This window comes from Anastrepha ludens, chromosome 2 (genome assembly GCF_028408465.1).
Source record: "Anastrepha ludens isolate Willacy chromosome 2, idAnaLude1.1, whole genome shotgun sequence".
NCBI lineage: Eukaryota > Metazoa > Arthropoda > Insecta > Diptera > Tephritidae > Anastrepha > Anastrepha ludens.
Window position 1 is genome coordinate 92359326 of NC_071498.1, and position 24277 is coordinate 92383602.

A 24277-nucleotide genomic window follows, 5' to 3' on the forward strand; every position below is an offset into this window, starting at 1 on the left:
AACAACGCTGTCTCTTATCAAAGCGCAAAACTTATTGAACATACTAGGTTGTATTTTTCCATCTTTTTCTTTGGGTGTTTGGCTGAGCTGCTCCTCCTATTTGTGATTTGCGTCTTGACGATCCACATATAAAAGGACCCACATTTTTAAGCCAACTCTGAATGGCAAATGGGTTTTTTATGAGGACCTTTTTAATAAAAAAATATATTCAGAAGTTTTCCATTGCCAGCCGAGAGGCAGCCGCTATTAGAGAAAATCTTATGTATCATTTGGTGTATCATGTACGGAGATTCGAACCTGTGCACTTCCGAATGGTGTTGAAGCTCAAATGGGTTGGTCCCATGTGACTAAGGATGATAGATTACCATCAACTATGGTGAAAAATGAAATTGAGCGAATAATGTCGGGTGCCTGCAGCGCAACTGTAGAATTCTCAACAGGTCTCAATAGTAGAATTTTGCTCGCTCATTTCAAACGTACGAGTATTTACACACTCGCTCATTCAGTCGCAGTCACTCTCAGTTTTTTCGTACAAAAACCACTATCATGACCCCTGTTACGTCAGTCAATCAGCTGATTCTCTTTAAATCACACCTCTAAAAATATTTTCATCGTGAGTACAGCAGAGTAAACGAGCAACCAAATATGTAAAATTTTAGCTGTATTCTTTTGCAGGTCGGATGCAAATTAGGCGAATTACGTGGAATGAAATAACACAAAATAACCTACGTCGTTTTTGTTGTACATATTTGTGTGCAAAACTTTTATCTGGATTCCGATCACTGTTAATTGAAATAGAGCTATTAGACTTTCGAGGACATCGTGGATGTCGTTCAAGGTTAAGTGTTTTTTGTTTTTTTTTTGTGTTTTTAATTTCAATAATAGTTTTTATGGTGTTAAATCAATATTGTAAAAGAAAGTTTGATTACATTTTGCCATACACTAAAAACGTTCTTTTAAAACTATCAGAAATTGAAAAATATTTTATTTATTTTAAAAATTAGATATATGGCTTAGCGCTTAGTACTTATATGTAGTAGTTATCTATAATTGTTACTCTAGTAAAAATAAAAAATTAAATAAATAAAACATTAGATATCACTAACCAGACTACCTCTTCCGAAAACTAAACTTTGCTGCATCCTCTCGCACTTATCACATTGTTCTCTCAGAAAATAAAACATTAACTGCATCTAGACTATACTCAGTTAGTGCTATTTTTCCACTTGTTCACTCCTTTCGAGAGCATAGGGCCTCGACAAGACTCAGTCTTACATTGGTTTCGTGAATCTATTTTGATTTCTGTCAGGGTAGGTGATTAGATTGCCGCTACCAGTCCTAACTAGTGGGAATGCCCACCTGTCGTTGCTTAGGAACAAGGTCTTCTTACTGCTTAGAGCGCCATCTGTATTTCACATTTTTCTGCCAGAAGGATCGCACAGATGGTTGAGGACTTCGCTAAATTTGGTGTGTCTGCGCTATTACCGCGGTTGCCCGGTTCCTATTGCGGGCGCCACTGTGTCTTTTTCTTTGTTTTTTGCTTGTTTTAGCAGCCACAATGCAAATAATGCGCTGACTATTTTGCGGGAGTAAGGATGGAAAGGATAAGTTTTTGGGGTAAATAAGATTTTTTTTCTTTAATTTTACAGGGAAATAGGTAAAGAACGATGCACAAAATCGGACAAAATTGGCCCGACTGGGGATTGTAAAAGATCATCATTTTCTGACAGCTTTGACCTCGCTGAATCGAAAAATGACACTTAGAATGTTGTAAACCCTGGGGAAAGTGTTGAAAAACCACCCTCATCACTTAATCTCAAAATATGAATATAAACTGTAAAACATTTTAATACAAAAATAGCACGAGTTTTATTCTCATATATTATTTAATTTTATAAGCAATTATAACTAAAAAGATGTAAAATCAGATACACCCTTATCAGTTTTAAAAAACCACCCCTTTGCACCCTTACATTGAGTGAAGTAATTATCTATTGTTTTAATCATTTTTTTCATCCCAAGATTATTGTCATTAATAATATTTTTTCTCTCAAGCGAGCTGATAATTACCCCATAGAATTTTAATACCCCCTGGTATTTTTGAAACCACCCCTATTATATCCTTCTTACAAAATACAATCAAAAGTGTCCAAAAAGCCGAAAGTTGTTTCTTTTTCTAATCCATATAATCTTTGTCCTATATGAATGTTAAAAAGACTCTAGTAAACTTCAAAATCCCCACACTAAAAAAACTCACCCCCTTTACACCCCTTATATAAAAATAAATCATTAAAATTCCCAAAAAAGCGTAAGAAATCTATTCTTTTTTGCTTTCGTTACTTGCTTCTTGACCTTATTTCAAAAACATTCTAATCAATTTAAGGAGCACCTGATGGCTTAAAAAACAACCTTTTTTACATCCCTTAAAAAATAAGTAATAGTCGAAACTTATATACTGATAAAAAAATAGTGTTAATATTGTCAATTTTTTTAGCAAAAATCACAAGAAGAAGAAGAATGAATACGCTACATCTAATTTACAGCTTCGGAGGATGAATTAGACGTGATCATCTTGCCAAGAAGCAAGTAACGAATTGAGTTTTATGTCCTCCTCTGTTAAAATGTGTTCGCCATCTGTGTTTCAAATTTTGTGTCAGAAGGGGTTGAGGAATGAATTTTTTTTTTTTAGAAACTAGTAAAATAGATAAATTTGGAAAAGTGCGAGGGCCGTGCTTCACGTGGGATTCGAACCCACAACCTCTGGGATGGCAGGATAGTGCTATAGACTACCGTGCTATTAGACGATAAAATTCCTTACCAATCCCTACTAAAAGAATTGAAGCAGAAAAACGTTTCCACGTAGCAGTTCCATATTTATTTGGTTATTAACCTTTATACATCTCTCTCTTTACTCCTCTACCTCTGCTAATTCTTACCGCTGTACTTACGCTTTACCCTGTACAATTTTGTGATACTTACATACTATATTGTACTTATACTGATGCTTATATATATTAATATTAGTTTAAGTGTAAAATAAGTTTCAACTTTGTAAATTTGTGGAATGAAAAGACTAAATGTCGCACCGTACACATGTCGAAAATAAGTAACATAAATAAAATTATAAGTGCATCCAATCCAAACCAGGAACTAAACAAAGTAACAAATATACGGAAGAAAGTTGATGAGGTAAGGGGTTGTAAAGAGGTTGTCTGTAAAGTCGGTTTACTGACGATAGTTTAACGTGACAACGTCATAAGAAAATATTGATGGAATGGTTGCAATTTTCAAAACAAAATTTTAATTTTATTTGTTTGATAGATATTTTGTATGGATATAGAGGAGGAGGTAAATGGAATTGCAATGGAATAGGTCAAGTTACATTTACACAAACGTGAAAAATGACGAAACATTTATCAAATTCATGAAAGATATGTTCAATTTTGATTGTGCATCAGACGTTAATAAGTCAACAACACTAAGAGGCGCCATCATCGATTTGCCTTTTTCAAGACACTTTACACTCGAAACACTCCCTTTCATTTCCTACTTTTTCTATCATCGTCCTATTCTCAACAGAGCAATGGTTTATTACCATGCACACAGGAAGAAGGCATATGCAAATACAAGTATGTGAATTTATATACCTACATATGCGCATATACATACATATATACGCTCACTTAAGTAGGAGAGAGCAAGATGTCGAACGTTGCCGTTCGTTTGCTTTGTTCGTTCCGCGCTTTCGCTTGCAGTTCATTCAAGGTAACGGCAATGAGCAAGGTAACGACAAATGAGCAAGGTAACACTAATGAGCAAGGTAACGACACATTTTTTCGTGCGTGCAGCCTGTTAAATCGAATTATAAGACGTTATCACGTCAAAAATATGATGTAAGTAAGGTAGTGGTAAATTTGGCTCGGATCGAACATAATATACGGGCGCACAGTTTAGTAAAATCTAATATAAGTTTGATCTTTTGGATTTAAATAAACTCATACATATTGAGAGTTATAGCTTGTACCAATAGACGGACAACGGAAATTTAGGCACAATATATAAATAGTGACGGGGCTTATATTAGAGATTAATAATACTAATACCGGATCTAACCAATTCTATTTATTCCCAATACCAACTTGCCTTGTGTACTAAGTTTCATTGAAACATATTCATTTATGCTACAGCTATTGTTCACACGGACGAACGGACGGACACGCATGACTAAATCGACTTCTGGCATCATTCTGATTCTTTTGATATACATATATGGTATGCCTATATCTACTTCGATTCTTTTATGCCGTTACATGCTTGAACATGTGAAATTCTTCTGGTTCGTTTTTCCGCTCCTGGTCACTTTTGAGTGTCTGACTCACTGGAAACAGCTTTTGGTGGAAGATTCCTTTTCAATCCAACTAAACATACATATTGTTGGTCAATAATCCAGCTTGGCGAACATTTAGGGTGGCTGCTGATCGCACTTCCACCACTATTTTTTTGTTATAGTTCTCGTATGTGCCTCATGTTTGATTACTAGTTACCATCAGCTTCAAAAATATACCGACTTCTCTAGGTTTACAGTAAAGAGATGAAAATGTTAATGCGATATAAAATGCTCTTTAAAGCCAATTCAATTGGCAACCTTATAAGTATTAAATTTATTCTTAGGACGTAAAAATATAAGTGGTTCCAGTTTGGCTCCACTTTTTATTATTTTACCGACATTTTCGACAATTGGGCTGCCATTCTAATGGGTTCCGAAAGGTCGCAGCTGAACTGCACTTTTTTTTGGCAATCTCAACAATAAAAATTTTCTATTGCATTACTTTTAGTACGTACAAGAACCAGAATAGAGGTACAACATTTCAATCAATAATTAATACGATTAGATCTAATAGGCGGCCGCCGTAGCCGAATGGGTTGGTGCGTGATTACCATTCGGAATTCACAGAGAGACGTCGGTTCGAATCTCGGTGAAAGCAAAATTAATAAAAAACATTTTTCTAATAGCGGTCGCCCCTCGGCAGGCAATGGCAAACCTCCGAGTGTATTTCTGCCATGAAAAAGCTCCTCATAAAAATATCTGCCGTTCGGAGTCGGCTTGAAACTGTAGGTCCCTCCATTTGTGGAACAACACCAACACGCACACCACAAATAGGAGGAGGAGCTCGGCCAAGCACCTAACAGAAGTGTACGCGCCAATTATTTATTTTTATTTTAGATCTAATAGGTTTCTTAATGTTTCAAACTATTGAGAAATTATGTTGCATTTTTTTGTACAGCAACCGTATGCATAATTTATATTCAGCCAAAATATATGCTTTGACAGATATAAATTTCATCTTGTATATGAAATTATCTAAAAAAAGCAATAAAGTATAAAGCAATAAGCCAACTAAACATAATCAACTGCAAAGTTGTTAAAACGGAAAACAGATAATTACTTAACACCGGCCGTGAGTGAGCAAACATGAGTAGGAAACGAAACAACATTTACACGTTAACAGGTAGGCGCGTCAAGGCGTCACGCTTTTCGTCTTGTAATCCAAACTAAGTTTGTTGCGCCTAGCAAATAACTGAATACTCGTAGCTCTCGCTTATCATGAAACTCGCTTAAACATGCGACTTGACGCTGCCGCCACTAAAGCTGCATCCAGACATGGCAAGGAAAGCACTTTTTCAACTTACTTGGCTGTCCAAACTGTTTGTTTCACGGAACCAGCAGCTGTGAGCAGACGCAGACTAGCTCACTTGCGTGTTTGGCTGTTTGGTGGACATTTTGTGCTTGATTTGAAACTAATTTCCAGATAAGTTACAGATATAAAACTTGACTGCAGCAATAAAAATGTGTCTTTGGGTTGGCGATATTATGGAAAATGGCAGTAAATAATTTAAATAAGTTACTAATAGCACATGTATGCAAGTTTCAATTAATTTATTTCTTTTATACGAGACTGGTTTTTGATGAATTTTTGTGCGCTGAACACGATTACGTCTCGTGGTTTTGAGAAAATTTTCACTTTACACTTACCAGAGACTTCAAATTAAAGTCTGATTTTTTTTATTTATTTTTTAATTTATTTATTCAGCGTATTTATTCACGTCAATAGTAAGACACCTTACTAATTAAAAGCTTACTAGACTAATTAGCAGCTTAAGCACTAAATTAGGTAGAGCGCTTGTCTCGTTCATTGAAGAAATGCTAATCGGGCGGACAATACGTGCAGATTTGGGTGAAAAATCCGTTAAGAAGTTTCCAAACAGGGTTACACCACAGGCTGGGGTAATCTCTCCACTTCTGTGGAACCTGATGGTCAATAATATACTTCAGGAACTTGAAAACATGCGAGGTAGGTTAATTTCATATGCCGATGATGTTGTAATAGCAATCCCGGGCAAATACTTTTCAACACTGTGTGAACTTCAACAAAGAGCCCTCAGCGGACTAGAAGTAAATCCAGAAAAAACGGAACTGATACTGTTCAGCTGAAAACATATAACACCTGCTCTTCAACAAATATTTTCAGGGGGAAGCCCCGGTAAAGTAACAGAAAGCGCTAAATATCTAGGACTCGTACTGGATAGGAAGCTAAACTGAAGGCTCACTGTCATTGTTGTACAGTAAATAGACCAATTCTCTACTACGGTATTGCAATATCGTGGGGAATGCGCTGGAAGAGGTCGGGAACATTAAAAGAGTTGACAAGGTCCGGTGCAATGTCGACCACATCATCGAAAGCACTATATGTGTGGCACGTTGGGGCTTCCCGGACAGATGTACTATACAGTCCCACCTATACTTGCCATTACAACGTACCCTCGAGGGAAGAGTGGGAACGGGACGAAGTAAGACAGGGCGAGTCCATCCATGCATAAACATATGGCTCAAAGCTCGAGGGTAGGGTGGGCGGAGGTGTATATTCCGAGCATCTGGAGATCTCCTTCAGGTTCCTCTCCTCTTTTCAGGTTCCCGACTACTGTAATGTCTTTCAGTCTGCACTGATGGCAATAATGAAAGCCGTGACACGGGTACAGTGTGATGCAATCCAGATAACCAAGCGGCGATAAAATTCCTCACAAAGTAGTCATGAAATGCAGCGCATCGAGATGATAACATGGGTTCCTGGCCATTGTGAATTGAGGGGAACTGCAAAGCCGATGGACTAGCGAAAGTCGGTACCAAATTGACTATGAGTACATATACAATGATATAGATATACCCTTGCAAACATGTAAACTACGTATTCTCGAAGAAATTGTAAGAGTAGTGAATGAAAGATGGCGAAATGAAGCTACTTACAAAATTGTCCGGCAGCTGTAGCCGACTCTCAATGCTAAACGCACAGAATTTCTACTAAAAAGAGATAAGAGACAGTCTTAACACACTGATTTCAGTTATTACTTAAGATAATGGTTATGCAAACACATGACTTCTGCCGAAGTTGTCTAGAGGAGGAAGAGACGAACCCGCAGCTTCTGTGTCATTGTCCTGCTCTATCCAGACGTAGACTAGCCATTGTGGGTAGACAAAGCTTTAATGAATTAGAAGAACTCGGTTCTGTCGGAATTAAGGATCATATAAATTTTTTCAAAAGTAAACATTGGTTTTAGGAGGAATAAGGTTCCCCCGCGGCTCACAATGGGCCATGAGCCTGAGTGTGTCCCAGGAGTGAATAACCGCTTCAACCTAACCTAACTTAACCTAATTTGATAAATACGGGGTGTTTTTTTAAGAACTTGAGCGCTTAAAATGATAACAAAAAACAGATATACTTTGGATGACGCAATGATTTTCTTATTATAATCTGATATATTACCAACTTGTTTAAAAAGTTCCCGGAAAATATTCAGAAAATTTAAAATACAAGTTTAATCCCAAAAGTGATATTATCACCTTCAAAGTACTCCACATCAACTGCAACTCACTTATATCAGTGTTTGATTCAACTCTCGAAACATTTCTTGAACTCTATTTTTGGTATACCCATCAGAGCAGTCTTCGGTTTTCCCATTAATTTCTTTCGCCTGTTAAAACGCCTTCCACGTAGTGTTTTATTGAATCGCAAGCAGAAAAAAAATCGAAGGAAGTCACATCAGATAAATTCAATGGCTGTTGGACGGTGTTCGTTCGAGGTCAGAAATTGACGGATAATGATGGCGCAGAATCCTTCACTTGTTTTTCCACAAATCCTTTCTTTTTTGGTGAGTTGCTTCACGTAGACGTCGCATCACGCTCAAATAATATTCCTTATGAATTGTCTGAGCTTCTGGCAAAAATTCGTGGTGCACAACACCGTTGTAATACATATAATGCCGTAGGCATCGCTTTCTTTTTTGACTGGCTTTTTTGGTTATAGTTCCTTCGGAACTCTTCACTCACTCCACTGATATCTGGATTGATTATCATACTCATAAGCCCAAGTCTCGTCTTTAGTAATGATGCTTTTGATGAGTGTTGAGTAAGATTCAGCCTTTGACGATATAAACGCGGTCATGTTGCTGCAAAGTTGGTCACTGGTAATCATTATCTACAATGACCTGAACGGATCCATAAACAATGGGTACCTCCGGAAACTTTTTGGTTAACTTGATGTGTCCTCCGCGGCTACGATTTATATTGTCCATTCATCGAATAGATAAATTTGGCTTAAATATTGCAATAAATTGATTATCAAGTGCGCTGTGTGGAAAGTTGGGCCATCTTGTTAGAACCCAATATCGTCGATGCTTAGATCATTCATTTTTGGAAAGTTAAATTCAGTCAGCCTGGCTTGATAGCGGCGCCATTCACTGTAACGGCAGCTCCTTCCTCATTTCGAAAGGAATAAGCACCGTCAGTTCTCTATGAACTTCGCGTACAGATTTTTTTTTATTCAAAATAAGTTTCTACAATTTAGAATCATTGTTCTGGCCTTAAACGTCATAATGACTTGCCAAACCTTACTGAACACAGTTTACCATTCTTAGCTGACAAATTATAGTTATCGATATCGATAGTTCTCAACGAGCGGCTTAAACAGAGACTTTGGCATCGCAAAAACACGATAAAGACTTTTAGAAAGCCGATTAGATCTGAGAACTTCAATATGAAATGGATTAGAGAGTGAAGTACTCTATTAGAAAAATTGGAACTTAATTGGCCGAGTAGATCTACACAGTCAATACTCCCTGATATTATATCGGAAATAAATATTAAGCTTTGAACGAATCGACTGATCTCAAGTGAAAAAGAGCTTTACGGAGTCAGGCAAACTCTCTGAAAAAGTGCCATTAAATTTCACTATGGTTGGAATATTAGAACAGCCATTTCTCAAAGTGATGTATTATATTTCCAGACAAATTTTGGATTTTCTTTAACTCCACTTCGCATAGAGAAATATATAAGTTTTAAAAAAATTTGTCCAGGACATTGAACTGGGTCATAGTTTTCTTATAAGACTTAAAATACTTTTAGCTTTAAAATACTTTTTAAAAAATTTTACACTATAAAAGCCAAGTATACAAGTTCCAAGACAAAAAAATGTAAAGAACTTTTAATAAAATTTGGATTATCGCTTAAGATCCAGTGATTACGATCGAATTGAAAATTGCTATGAAGTAAGTTTATGAAAATGATTATTCGTATACATATATAGCCCCCGACAAATGATAATATTCAATTATATCAACATTTCGACCAGTTTTGACTACTTTTCTCTTTTTAGCCATTTTATTCACATAAAAATATGTAATGCATATGATAAAAATGCGCAACACCGTCGAGAAAAAAAAATTATAAAAATTTTTTTTCAGCAACTTCAACACTCTATTCCACTGAAATAAGCTGTTATCAAAAAGCTATAAAACTGCATAAAAAATCTTTTTGAAAATCCGAATTAAAAATCGTGGAATTGGATGAAGAGTTTGTGGAATATTTGTCTAAAATAGGTATAAAAATAGGATTTGTACTATTTTTTTGGGCGATAAAGTTCAGAAATTTATTTGTATTTCTTGTAAAAATTAAGTTTAAACGTGTGAACACATATATTTCATATTTAGATCTTCTAACAACTCTTCAAAAATTCGGTCTCCCAAACTGAGCTGTGCAGGGCGAAATTATATTATTAAATTCTTTGTACTGTAACTGCAACCATCTTCACTCACAATCAGTTTATTTCTTAGCAACAAATTACTGATACTAACTTTCACATAATTTATATAACTTTATCAGAAAATATATAACACAACGTTCGATCACACAGTTTTCAGTTTCAAAAAGGACTGTGGCATTGCATAGCCCATTGCTGTGTGAACAGTTGAAAAGTACTCTCTGAAAGTTAAACGGCAGGTCGCTTTTTGGATAGAAAAGAATTATAAGAATTATAGAAATGATTCAAATAAATGGGATCTGAGCTACCCTTGTTCAGTTTTGTCAAACGCTTCAATACAGAACTGGGCAATAAAACTACTTAGGAAGTGTTATCTAAAACTGACAAAATAAAACTGATCATCATAAGCATGGTATATAGACAGGGGGCCTGGGGAAAACTTACTCTGAAGTCTTCGGCAAGAATTCAAGTATATTTCAAGCGGAAGTCCACGCAATATAAAGATGCGCTCACTTTAACCTTGAAGGCAACGCAAACAAGACAAGCATAGCTACCCTTACAGCACCCATCACAAGGACTCTAACAGGTCATTATACCCTATGCTCAACAAGTACCGGGAAGATGATGTTGACAGTTTTCTTCGATTGCCAAAGTGTAGTGCACCATGAGTATTTATCCGTCGCAAATGGCCGGAAATGTGGGCAAACAATTCTTGGATTTTGCATGATGATATCGCGCCATCGCACCGAGCCCAAATTGTGCTGGATTATTTGACCAAACACCAAGTAAATACCATCGTGCAAGCACCGTATTCACCTGGTATGGCTCCGTGTGACTTCTTTTTGTCTCCCAAGCTAAAGTTACCACTTCGTGGAAGGAGATTTTAGTCGATAGAGGAGGTCAAAGAGAATGCGACGAAGGAGCTGAAGGCTATCCCTTCGTCGGCCTACTAGGGGTGCATGGAGGACTGGGTTTAACGTTGGTACATGTGTGTGTTCTGCAGACGGATCATATTTCGAAGGAGATAAAATAAATTTGCCTGAAATTTATCTCTGTTTTGTTTTATTTAAACGTTCTCGGTACTTTCTTATCATAGGGTCGATTGAATTATCCTCTTACTAACCTGATAATATAATCCTTTGGAAATTCCAGGTTATGTAGAGAGGGTGATTAATCCACCAATCATGTGCTGGCATCGTATCCGGCACTAATACATAGCAGCACAAGCACCTGGATACACATATTTCACCATTTGAGTAAGTCGGACTAAGTTGAGCTCAAAGAAATACTCTATATCCATGAAGGGGACACAATCGATTTTTCAGTTCGGTGTGCCAAATCGCCTATTAAAGAAACTATTGCGTTTATACTAAATTATTCCTTACGACAATGATATAGAGGCTGACAACTTTTCTCCCGTGCCACAATCTTAACGTGTCTACCATCAATATATCCGATCACTCCTTGAATTTCACTTTTAACGAAAAATATGCTTCATTTAAATATTAAAATAAAACTAAAATTCGCATTTGACTTCTTTGTAATAGTTATTGAAATAAAATTTTATCGCTAGTAATAATTTTTTAATTTGGCTTTTAATTTCTAGTCCTGCCTCCGGACAACCTCAACATCAAACGGGTGTGAAGAAACCATAAAACGACAACTCATTTTATATTATACTTAGTGGGACTTCGCCTGCAAATACTATCTGAAATTCTTCAGTCTGATTGGTTGCTGAATGCACTTTGCTTGCGTTGCCGGGTGGCCCCTTAACTAAATCACACTACATGGCGGGTGAGCCAAACAGCAGTTAAACTCAAATATTGATATAAATTTTGGAACAGCAGTTACTGCATAAGCATATAAGTACTTTAGGGCGGGTATTTTTTTCCTGACTTCGTTCCTAGCATATTTAGAAGCATAGCTCTAAATTAAATTTGGAGCCCCGAATTCCAAAGAAAGCTATTTTCATTAGTACAGAGTTTGTATGAAGAAGTAAGTAACGATAGTGTTGCGAGTACTTTTAATGCAAACTATACTTGGGGATTTTTTAGGACGAAGAACTTTTTTTTAATATCTGCTTTATATTTATAGCACCGCTAGATAGCGCTACAAAGAAAATTGCAATAAATTTGAGACAAATCGTTAACTCAAGGGACCACCAATTATTACGAATTATCGCGATTTTTGTGTTAGCGATATTTTGCTATCAACTGAGAAATCAAAAGGAAAAGTAATAATTAAAATCATTTGTGACTTTTTACTATTTCGCCAATAATGAATTAAAGAGCAATATGAATAATTAATACGAGTTATATAGCAATTTTATCAGACGCGATGCTGGTAAAAAATGCGAATTTCCAAAAGAAATCATTTTATAGATTTCGTACGAGTTATCCAATGGGCCGAACTTAAGCTTGAGAGTTATGGCAAATCCACTGTAAATGTAATTTTTTTAATATTGGACCATATTGGCCATAACTACCTCTGGCAATAGGATATTAATTAAAGATAGCTTCTTTAAAAATTTGTAGGGCTCGAGACTAACTTTACAGCTTTGCTTTACTATACACTTTTTCTTGCAATTTAATGTAGAATCCTAATACGCTAGGAACAATGCAAAAAAAGAGCCTTTGAGCCTATACAAATTGACCCGCCCTAAAGCGCATACATATACTGGTATTATGTATGTATAAACACAAGCACAAACATATGTATTCGCATTTACTCTAAATTTAATTAATGCCTATCCATACGCTCAAATGACTAATCAATTAAGTTTTATATTTCGGGCAGATTTAAATTGACACAGCTGCACCATCGATTGCCGTCAATGCGGCAGTAGTGCATGGAGTCATGTTGACAAAATTTATCGCCGCGTCGCTGGCGCTCTACAACATTAATCACTAGCCATATTACGTCAATGGCTTATGTTTCGAACGTGCATAAAACATGTTATAATTATGGTTTTTTCTTTTTTTTTAGCTTGCTGCAGTTTGCACGACTGCACGTGCGTTAGGCCAAACTGATGCATGAGAAAACAATTAATAGGTTTTTGATAATCTGTTGAAGTTACAACTTTTCCTGCCAGGCAAGCTGAAGGCATCATTTTATGCTAACGATTCAAATGAGAACCTGTTTTGTTTACCAACAAACATTTTTATCTATTCAACTGACATTTTAGGCAATATTATTTTTGTTAATAGTTCAAAGGAGTTGAATTTATGACGTGGGGCGATAACACTAAAATTTTATTACTAGTAGTCATATTAATAACTTGCTACCACGCTCCCTGTGAGGAAAAATCTTAACTGTTGAACTTGTTTGTGAGACTTTGTCTTTGAAAAGGTGAATGTAAATTACTTCTACTAGGTTCGATAAGAGAGGGCGTTGCTACTACTTTTTTTGTTACATTGGTACACTCTTCATATTTGCGTATGTGAAGTTTCATTTCAATAAATAAATTCATTCTCTGTTTACAAGCCATTTAGTATCGACGTGTCACAGTAGTTTCTACAATGGAAAAAATTAAGTATCGTGCAGTGTTTGAGTTTTTATTTTTAGAAGGTTTAAACGCAAAGGAAATTTGTGAACAAATGTTGGAAGTGTATAACAATTGTCCGCCATCAATTAGTGTAGTAATAAAATGGGTTGTTGAATTTAAAGTGGTCGTACAAGCCTTGACGATTCATGACAAGGACGCCCAACAATACCAAAAATCCTAAAAAAAGGGGCACCATGTGGGAGAATCTTAGTCACTCTATGATTCTAAGGAATTTAGTAGAAAGCTGTGTGCACAATGGGAGCCATACTCGCTAACAATGGAACAAAAATTCTTTAACTATTGATGAGACTTGGGTCTATCTCCATGATCCTAAATCAAAACAAGATGCTCCTGGTTCTTCGGGTCGGAAACGAGTTCGTGTCCAGAAATCGGCAAAAAGATGGTAGCATCATTTTTTTTGGGGTTGCGTAAGGAATATTATTGTAACCTCTTAGACTAGCTGAAGAAAATATTCGTAAAAAATACCCAGTTTGCAAAAGCAAAAAAAAATTTTTTTATCAGGGCAATGCACTGTGTCCCATGAGCATTTTGACAATGAATAAAATGTAGTGTATTCACCTTATTTAGCTCCTAGCAACTTCCATCTGATGAGAACATCCAAATGATGAGGTCATGACAGCTGTGGAAGGAAGCAAATTTTGCAACCATTCCAAATTCTCATTTCAGGGATGGAATTCATAAATTGGAATCTCGTTGGAGTAATATTCAGGGAGACTATGCTGAATAATAAAGTATATTTCAAACCATAAAATTGTGTTTTTCTTATCGAACCACAAAACTTATTGAACAACCTAATAAAGGATTTTTCAATAACAGGTGTTACAGGGGAATGGATTGCGCTATCGATTAAAGATTTTTTATGGCCGGAATTGGATGGTGTTAATCTGGACAATGTTTACATTCAACAAGACGACGCTACGTGCCACACAAGCAACGAAACCATTGATCTTTTACGGGAAAAGTTTCCGGACCGTGTTATCTCTCGAAGGGGTAATCACAATTGGCCAACGAGATCTTGTGATTTAACATGTTCTGACTTTTTTCTTTGAGGCCACGTTAAAGAGAAGGTCTACGCCAACAGCCCAGGGCCGATTCAAGACCTCAAAGATGGAATTCGGGAGGTTATCCAGGATATAGGGCAATGTAATTCGGTCATGGAAAATTTCATGAAAAGGATATTGTCCTGTAAGCGTGGTCATGGTGATCATTTGCCTGATGTTATTTTCCACTATTAACGGCATACCTTCCTCTTTATATTGGAATAAACATCCGATCATTTATATTAAAAAATAGCATTTTTCTTTGAACATCAAATTAACACCGCTTATTAAAAACCTCTTTATGTACTAAGAAGCAAAATTCCCTCGTCGCATAGACTGAAATAACCTCTAGGGTAACGGACGAGAAGGAGGAGTGGATCAAGATTCAATCAAGGCCCCAAAAATAAGCGCTCTAAGAAAATAATTAGGCTGAAAACTGATTCAAACATTATTACGACCAAATCAGAAAAAATGTCATATGCTGATATTCTATGGGCTGTCACAGTCAATGATAGCACAAAGACGCTGATTGAAGAGGTTCTTACATTGAGACGTACCCAAAAAGGAGAGCTTTTTAGCAGAACAAAAGACTAGTACCCGTACATTACAGACAGCAATACAGCCAATTGATATCGGAATTCAAAAACGGTAGCCAAAAGTTCGAGTTTGACAAGTTGCACCGTCTTATTGAAACCAAATGTCGTCCATGTCATCCTCTTGAATTTTTGGAAACAAAAACTAGTTGAGCATATCACGGTAACGCTCGCCATTTACTGTAACCGGGGAAGAAGAAGAAGACTCACCACTTTGGAAATAGATTTTCAATATTTCGCAATTTTGTTCAAGAGTATAGCGTCCCATTTCGTAAATGTCAAACCTTTAAGTAAATTATGAACACATTTGACATGTCATTTGTGTTACCATTATCAAAAAAATAGGTGGTTCAGAAAGCAAACGCTATATGGCCCAAACGCTACACCCATAGTGATCACTACGCAATTCTAATGGACTTGTACACAACTCGCGTGTCCAAGTGTATAATAAAAGTGTAAAGAGTGAATTGGAAGAGGAATGCTTTTTGGAGTGACTCATACTTTATTGCCGAACCATAGTTACAAATGCTCTAACACGGATGCTGCCGAACATTGGCGGAGCTCAGGGGCAAAGTGGCGGCTTATATCTAATGTGGCAGACTCTCTCCTGTTATATGCCACTCCTATTTGATCCCAAACACGAGAAACACACCTGTTAGAGGTCAGGAAGGCTTATAGGGTGAGTGCTTTTCGAATAGCCTGTGCTGACAGGACAGTATCGGAGTATGCAATTTGCGTGATTTGGGGAAAAATCCCACTGAATAAGCGAGCACGTGAAATACTTGGGTTGACTTGTGCGCTATGTTGTTCCACTAACAATAATATAAATTGTACCTGCTGTAGATGGCCAGTATCATCCAGAAGCCAAAAATCGAGGGAGTCCTGTTATAATCTGCAGCGCATCAAAAAATCTATATTATATAGATGTACACAACAATAAATTTGCCTTTTCTACAGTGGGAATAGACGTGTTTTTCACAGCACGATTTACGGAATACCGAAAGTCTTTTACTTTGTTCTTGACGAATTTGACAATTAAGTCGCGTTACAGCAAACAAACAAATTTAAATGTAGATGTGCCCTATTTATTACATCACTCTTGGCTTTCCATTTACATTACACTTTTCCCCTTCTTCTTGGTTGCCATTTTACTCATATCACGGCACAATCTTGTTTTCTATCATTCTTGAACCGGCATCATAAAATAGACGTTTGTTAACAGACTTGGTAAAAAGTAGCTGCGAGAAAGAATATTAAAAAAATGCAATAAAATTAATCTCTGTTTATGGGCTTTGATAGATGGTATGTATCTCATAAACAAGAGTCAATATAAAAACATTACTTGTCATAGTTTATGGAATAAATTATATTTATTGATTCGAGAGCATTGCATTTCACGTGGTGGCGACATACACTGACCACCCAGATCACGTGACTTAATAGCGATTGATCAGATCTTTAGCTAATTGAAATCTGTGAAAGCCAACCAAATTCGTATCATTCATGCTATTGAGTCTCTTTCGAAGAAGTCATTCAAAGTGGTCCACTGACGTGGAGTCGCGGCGGTCATTTGCTCGACACTGTAACCAAAAACAATTTTTAAAATACCGAACAAATCGTTTTTGGCTTCATTCGAGCACTCTTATTGGAAAACTTTCTGCCATATATTTCTTCTCACGAAAAAAAAAAAAAAAAGAGAAGAAAAACATTAATGTGAATGAAGGTTGTGGCCACACTAATTCTTTTATAGGAGTGAGAGATACTGCGTTTGAAAAAGAAGGCTTCATGCTCAATAGCTAGCAGCCACTGGTGTTGGGCGCGTGCATACTATATTTTTCCTCTTGCGCCGTTACATGAAACTACGTTAAATGAAACTCGTTCGTACCTGAAATAATTTCCAAGTGCAACAACGGTTAACTATGCCCTGGTTAAGCAGCACTTCCAGTCTTACGAAAAGGCCACATTTGGTTTTATGCATGGATAGCTTCAAAAAATGGAAAGGGGAAGGCCCCTATGTATGGGAATTGAGAGCTTTTAAGCGTTCGCAGGAAAAAGGAAAGATTTGTCATACTCTTTCAAATGTGTGGAATCGAAATTTGAATAAAAATGTATTAAAAGTGTTACTGATGGCGTATATTGAGCTAAAACATTACTGGATATGCTTCTGACGCGTCGGCGGTATATTGAAATACCGGTAAACGTAGTATTGAAAGAAAATGGAATTTATGGTAGCTGCGGATGCTCAAACTTAAGCAAGTTAATATTTCCACTTAATATTTGAAAAAAGTTTAATATATCTTTATTCAGAAATTACTTCTTCATCGGCGATCAAGCCAGAGATATACAAAACCAAAATTGTACATATATCAAATATAGTAATATAGTTAGCGGACAAAATTGTAAAGAACAAATCCTATGCCAGATGAAGTACAAAATAAACGAGACTGAGCTAAAATACAAACGATTGTTCTGATAACTTCGATTTGATTATTCAAAATAGTCCCCTTTGGTCTCGATAAACTGTTTTGCGCGATCTAAAAGTTTTTCGAAAGAGTGTTTCAGGTCATTGACCGGAATGTCCTTCGGGATGTTAGTACAAGCCTTTTGGATGACCTCGACGAACGACAAACATTTTCTTTTCATGCCCAAATACAATTTTTCGAATAGGTAGAAGTCACAGGGGCCATATTAGGCGATTACTGTGAGTGATTGATTGGTAAAATGCGATGTCCAGTTAAAAATTCAGTCACAAGAGTTGATCGATGAGATGGTGCTTTGTTATGCAATAAGCGCTAGCTTCTTCCTTCTCGGTATTCAGGGCGAATTCGACGAATGCGATGCAACAAACGCTTCAAAACATCTTGTGGACAATTCCCTTACAATCGTAAAAACAAATGAGCATCGACTTGATTTTTTTCAGGTTCATGTTGGAAACGCACGTTTCATCACCAGTTACAATGTTGTAAAGGAAGTTCTCGTCAGAAGTTTTCTCGCCTCTTTAATGAAGTCTTTCAAATGTTGAATTCTGAGCAATTTTTGGTCATCAGTTAACTTGTGCGGAATGAAACGTGTACAGACCTTTGGTAAGCCAAATGATCAGTTAAAATGCCATAAATCGATGTTTTGGAGATATTCAACTCCGATTCCATGAATTCCAACGATGATTTCGGTTCAATTTTGATAAATTTACGAACAATTTCGATGGATTCTTCGGTGATTACTGATTTTGAGCGACCCGTTTGTTCATTGTAATTTATGTCCTCACAATCATCTCTGAAACGTGTAAACCACTCATGAACCCTGGATCGAGATAGACAATCATCACCATAGACTTTTTTCATCAACCCAAATGTTTTGCTAAACATTTTAACGATTTTAAAACAAATTTGATATTAGCTCCTTGTTCGAAACTCATTTTTGTACCGATGACTCAAACATACTGACACCTTAGACGCAATAACTTCGCTTTCACTCAAGCGAATATCCCCGAGCTTTCACTGGAAGTCAGCTAGGGATGTAACTTCCAAAGCACTAACTCATTAAAAAGATGGCGCCACCAAAAACATTTTTATGACGCCAATATTGTTTATTTTATTATTATTTTTCAAAGTTTGAAAAACGGAACAGAACAATTAAAAAAAGTTCTAATGCTAAATAAATAGCTTAAAATAGATTAAATAATTTTTATCGTAGACATCGACCATTGAAGAAATTCGTTTTCTACTTCCGACATAAAGAAAAAATTACGCCAGTGGCGTAATAAGCATGTATGAAGCCTACACGTTCAATATTTACCTTATCACGTGATCCGCGGATCGTGATCCGGATTTCAAAATTTTCAAACTTATGCGATCCGCATCGCGATACATCAATATTTAAAGCTACATGGTCAATAAATAGCATGATCCAGTATTGCGGACCAGTATAGGGTTCACCTATAAAATAAAACAAAAAACACAACATGTGGCTAATGCACTGGTAATGAAAAAGTTTAACCAAGTTGATTCACTTCTAACAAAGAAAAAACCAAACACTGTGGAAAAAAACCAATTTTTAAAAAATCAATTTTGTGGTCATTTGAAACTTCATAGAGCTAAAAACCAAAAAATTCCGCTAAAATTTAGTATAATGTATATCGCTCCGGAAAAAACGGTAAAAAGGGGGTGATAGAGGGGTGTATCCCCATCTTAAAACTGAAAACAGAACCTGCCGGAGGCTTATAGTTTTTAAGTAATTTAATGTTAAAGTTCTATAATTTAGCGAAAAGTTGGTGTTGCCATACACCTGAAATGAAAACGAAGTTCGCACGCAGGGATGTTCAGTGGAAGGTTCATTGTAAAACTGCAGTATTTTTTGCTGTAATTTAAAGTTGAGAAATAATTTTGAAAATAAAAACATACAACTCATTTAAACTTAAAAACAATGATATTAAGCGTATCACAAAAAATAATAAAGTAATTAAAATTAAATTAAATTAATTAACACAGTATTTTTGCGTGGAACTCCTTTTCGCGTGGGCGGCCTTCGGCCGCGCTTCAAAAAAATAACCCTCATCAGTCCAACTCCGGCTACGCAATCCACAGTATTTTTGCGTAGAACTCCTTTTCGCGTGGGCGGCCTTCGGCCGCGCTTCAAAAAAATAACCCTCATCAGTCCAACTCCGGCTACGCAATCCACAGTATTTTTGCGTAAAACTCCTTTCCGTGTTAAAACCATTAAACCCAAAATTAAAACGTCATATGCGTGTATGTAGTAAGCAGGCACAATAACCCCCATTCCCATCATTAACACTAAACTCAAGTACTTAATTTTTGTTTTCATTTGCAGGCATCCGGCAACACCATACTGTAGTAATTCCAATCTTCTTCTTGTTCGCGCTTAAAATTGGAATGTGATTGCATAGCCAAATGAATTTGCATTTAATTTTAATAGATATAATTAGAATATTAGCATAAAAATCGGTACAAACACGCGTGGGAGTGTATATTTGGTGAATTTTAGTGAAATGTTAAAAATATAGAGTGTAATGTGGCAAATTATAGTGAAGTTCCCGAGGGCATTTTGAATGTAAATAATTAAAAAATTATTATTTCCCGAATAATTTAAAGTTATAAAGAGTGTTCCTTAACACCTCACTAACATCTCCACCAAGTTTCATTAAAAAAAACATTATAGTTTGCCAGAAATTCCAAAATATACATTGTTCTAAATTCCAGCCAAAAATTCTAACTCTAAACCCTGCTTAAAAAGTTGTAAGCTTAATCCTATTTTGAAAAACTTTTTCGTACAAAGTTTAAATATTTATACGCGTTATACAGTTTTTTTATAAAAAAAAAATAGTGGTGTGTTTATAATTTTGCAGCGGGGTGTATATGAGAAGTACAAGTAGTACCTACTAATTAAATGCTAATGTCTCTCAGCAGCAATTATAAAGGTTAAGATGTGGAAATATCAGTTTGCAAATATCAACAGAAAACAAAATCAATGAACTGATCAACTTTCATCGACTTTTAGTGATGAAGCGCTATCTTAAACCACCTCATTTAACTGATTTTCTGAACGTTTTTCGTGAGGGAAGGTAGTTTAAAATTGAACAAAGATTTGTTTGGTTGGGTATGGTATAATTTACCAATGGCTCAATATACTATACGGAATTTATCAGAATTTCCAAAAATATTTCGTTTTAAGTAGTTAAAATGTATCTCGAGTATGAACCAAAACGGAATATTAAGTTGCTTGCTCGTAATGCTGTGTGTTCACAACCTTACGCTATCTAGAGGACAGATTTTTTGAAACAAAAAAAATATAATTATGAGGTATGTTATTTTCTAAATATAAACCAAATCACATCACAAATACGATTTTTCTTAATATCTCAATCATGGCGGATGCAAACAAACTCGTAAGCCTTCGCAGATGTTCAACACAATAGCTCACAACAATTGCATCGCAATCAAATGGACGGCTTAGAAATCAATATGCCACAAACAAACGAATCAAAAAACTTTCACATTTATATACATTAGGCCGGGTTGATTTGTGGGGAGGCAAAAAAATCGCTCATTGCTCTGTGAAAATCATATTCTAGGGATCAAAATAAGAAACTTTGCCGAAGGAACCATACCTCTAAAACGAATTCTGATGTCCCCCAATTTGGGTCGAACCTTTTAGTTTCTTTTCTATAACTCACTTAAATTATTTTTTTCTTTAAATACATAAGTTCTGACTAAATAAATTTCTTGAGAGAAAAAATAGATATTATATTATTATAAATAAATAAAAATAAAGAAAAAACATAGCCATTTAGCTGATTTTTTCATGTAAAGGCCAAAAATGGTGATATTTTGAAATTGGGGGACATCAGAATTCGTTTTAGAGATATGGTTCCTTCGGCAAAGTTTCTTATTTTGATCCCTAGATACGATTTTCACAGAGCAATGAGCGATTTTTAAATCGACCCGCCCTAATATACATACATAAGTACATATAGTACATGCGATTAATTGGTATATTAAATTTATAATCAGCGACCATTGCTGCGAAACATACTGGGTTGCAGGGGTTTTCAAAAAAAAATATTTATCCAAAAAAAGTTTTTTTAAAAACTATATTTTACAAGATTCGTTGCGTTACTACCATTCGGGAGTTTTTTCTAATAGCGGTCGCCGCTCGGCAAGCAATGGTAAATTTATTCATAAAAACAATGTCTGCCGTTCGGGCTCGGCTTAAAACTGTAGGTCCCTCCATTTGCGGCACAACACCAAGACGCACGCCACAAGTAGGAGAACGAGCTCGGCCAAACACATACAGAAGTGTACGCTCTATTTATTTATGTATTTATTACAAAGAGTCTTAATGTTTAATGTTTACCAAAAGTTTTTAGTAAAAAAAGTTTATAAAAAATTTTATAAGAAAACATTAGGAGGCGTGTTTTTCAAAAAATATAATAAAAAATATAAAATTTTCCATAAAAATTTATTTCAAAAGTATATTTTATAAGAAAAAATCTTTGGGGGAGTGTTTTCCAAATACGACAAAAACATTTTTTGTCAAACATTTTTAATAAAAATTATAATTTTGGCCAACAAATCTTTTAGAAAGTATATTTTGTAAGAAAAACAATTTTTAATACAACGTATATATTTTTTAGTAGAAATCTAAGAAAGGGAAGAAGCCTGTGACAGAAACAAGCCGTTCCTTTTTTGCCTCTAAAATTAATAATTTACCCTTAAAAATAAAAAAGTGTTTATAAAAATTTTATAGATAACCGAAGATATTTAATTTTAAAAAACTCTTTAACAAAATTTCCAATATTAAATAAATAAATAAATAACTCTGGGATCTTACATTTGTTTCGAAATTTGCTCAGTTTACTTCTTCTTTGAGAAAAAATTAAAGAAAGAAAAATTATAAAAATATTAAAAAAGACCGAAGACCAGTTTAAGTATCTCATTATCGAAATTTCTTTCATTGAATAATTCTCAAAATTATCAATTATTTTCACAATTTGTTCAGTTTACTTCTTATTATACTCAAGCCTGCAAATAAACCTATTTTTAGTAGAATTGACGAACATGACAAAAATACTTGGATCACTTGGCTTGAAAATGTTCACTTATTTATATGGAACTCTTTGCTGTATTCGCGCACGTATTTGAAAATTTCTTGCCGGAAATAGCCACATTTTTTGCAGACTTATTTATATATAATATTTCATTTCATATATGCGCAACTATTACCTGTATTTTTGGCTAATCTTCAAAAACACATTTTATTCATACACACTTTCAATCAAAGAATTGTATTACATTTAATATCTTATTCAAATGTGATTAACTAATCACCATCGTCTGTTTAACACTTTCACGTTTTATTTCTTTTTTCAGTTTGGGTCACAAATATTTATGAGTCCTTTTTAAAAGAGTAAACCACTTTTATTACTACAACCCGGTAATTTTCTGCCGCATTCGCAAGAGCACGTCAGCTTGGCGCAATAACCATGAACCGACTGCTTTTGAAAATCCATTACAATGGCAGTTAAATTCTGCTACGCTCTCCAAAACCAGATATTACGCGTGAAAAATTGAACGCTCAAATATACAAACAGAAAGCGAAAAAAACCGAACAAAAAGAAGAAAAAATCCAACAGTTGCAGCCACTGCAATTGCTGCTAGGTATGAGGAATAGTAAAAATTGCCCCGCAGGCGCATCCAATTAATTTTAGTATTCGCCCACCAGGCGCTGCATTTTTGAGGGGTTTAAACCATTATTTCTTAATTACTAGAAGAAGATCTATAATGAGTAGTGAGGATTTGAAAATTTGTGAAGAATTTTAAAATTTTTATTTTTCATATTCCACTATTGAAATACGAGAGCGGCAGCATAGAAATGGGCCTAACCCCGACATACAATTTTCAGCAGTCGTATTACAGCCACCAAGAGTATTCTAACGGCGGTTTTAGGCAAATTATCGTAGATTAGAGAAATATATGCAAATGTATGTACTCGTATGTATGTATGAATATGTTTCAGTTAAAAGTAGCATGCAATCCCACATATCCATAGCAAATCTTTGCGTCAAACAAACTGGTTTCCTTCACAAGTAAAATGTAATACTTGTACTCCTTGGTTAGCTTGGATTTCCTTCAGATAAAAATATCACCAATAAAGACCAGTGACAGAAAGAGAACAACTTTTTTCCTAAAACATATTGCTTACTTTGTTCAAAAACAGGGTGTTTCTAGTGTGAATTTCTTTTTTTATTACAAGCCTTCGATAAAGTTTATCAGACTATTCTTTTGGACAAACTCTGAGCCTGTGGAAATAAAGGAACGCTTTTAAAATTTTGCAGTAGTTTTTTTAACTCGGCAGAAGCTTCTTGTAAAAATGCGTGTGGGGAATCGTCTGTAAGACATAAAGTTCGCAGATAGGCCCAACTTTTGTGATTGCCATTCAATTGACAAATTCTGATCTTTTTCAATGCTTTCT

At 35.5% G+C, this 24277-nt stretch overlaps 1 protein-coding gene across 2 annotated transcripts in view; it reads right to left on the reverse strand.

Annotated features, from left to right (window-relative positions):
* LOC128854760 (major royal jelly protein 1-like) overlaps positions 1-23312 on the reverse strand; it is a 66577-nt gene extending 43265 nt beyond the window's left edge. For both annotated transcript variants that reach the window (XM_054089135.1, XM_054089136.1), the window contains exon 1: positions 23029-23312. The gene's annotated coding sequence lies outside the window, so the exon portion shown is untranslated. The remainder of the gene's footprint in view (positions 1-23028) is intronic.
* Positions 23313-24277: the final 965 nt, after the last annotated feature.